This window comes from Arachis hypogaea, chromosome 9 (assembly GCF_003086295.3).
Source record: "Arachis hypogaea cultivar Tifrunner chromosome 9, arahy.Tifrunner.gnm2.J5K5, whole genome shotgun sequence".
Classification (NCBI taxonomy): Eukaryota; Viridiplantae; Streptophyta; class Magnoliopsida; order Fabales; family Fabaceae; genus Arachis; species Arachis hypogaea.
Window position 1 is genome coordinate 76642010 of NC_092044.1, and position 1006 is coordinate 76643015.

General features: G+C 41.3%; 1 non-coding gene across 1 annotated transcript; it reads right to left on the reverse strand.

The window, feature by feature from the left end:
* Positions 1 to 349: 349 nt before the first annotated feature.
* Positions 350 to 453, reverse strand: LOC112713180 (small nucleolar RNA R71). Its single transcript, XR_003158155.1, has one exon. It is a non-coding gene; the product is annotated as a small nucleolar RNA R71 (small nucleolar RNA).
* Positions 454 to 1006: the final 553 nt, after the last annotated feature.

Genomic DNA, 1006 nt, shown 5'->3' on the forward strand with positions numbered 1-1006 from the left:
AATCACAAATCACTCAACCAAATCTTGATTCGCTTGACTAAATCAACCACTAAACTAAAATTGTTCAATCCTTCAATCCATGTGGGATCGACCTCACTCCCGTGAGTTTTTATTACTTGATGCGACCCGGTGCACTTGCCGGTGAGTTTTGTGTCGGATCGTTTTCCGCACATCAACTGTAAAGACGAATGGAGTTGATCCTGAAGTCTACAGACTCATGCTTTTCCCTTTTGCTGTAAGAGACAGAGCTAGAATATGGTTGGATTCACAACCCAAGGACAGCCTGGACTCCTGGGATAAGCTGGTCACTACCTTCTTAGATAAATTCTTTCCTCCTCAAAAGCTGAGCAGGCTAAGAGTGGATGTTCAAACCTTCAAACAAAAAGATGGTGAATCCCTCTATGAAGCTTGGGAAAGATACAAGCAGTTGACCAAAAGATGTCCATCTGACATGTTTTCAGAATGGACCATATTAGATATATTCTATTATAGCCTATCTGAATTTTCGAAAATGTCATTGGACCATTCTGCAGGTGGATCTATTCACCTAAAGAAAACGCCTGAAGAGGCTCAAGAACTCATTGACATGGTTGCAAACAACCAATTCATGTACACTTCTGAGAGGAATTCCGTGAATAATGGGATACCTCAGAAGAAAGAAGTTCTTGAAATTGATGCTCTGAATGCCATATTGGCTCAGAACAAAGTGTTGACTCAGCAAGTCAACATGATCTCTCAAAGTCTGAATGGATGGCAACATGCATCCAATAGTACTAAGGAGGCAGCTTCTGAAGAAGCTTATGATCCTGAGAACCCTACCATGGCAGAGGTTAATTACATGGGTGAACCTTATAGAAACACCTATAACTCATCATGGAGAAATCATCCAAATTTCTCATGGAAGGATCAACAAAAGCCTCAACAAGGCTTTAACAATGGTGGACGCAATAGGCTGAGCAATAGCAAGCCTTTTCCATCATCTTCTCAGCAACAGACAGAGAATTCT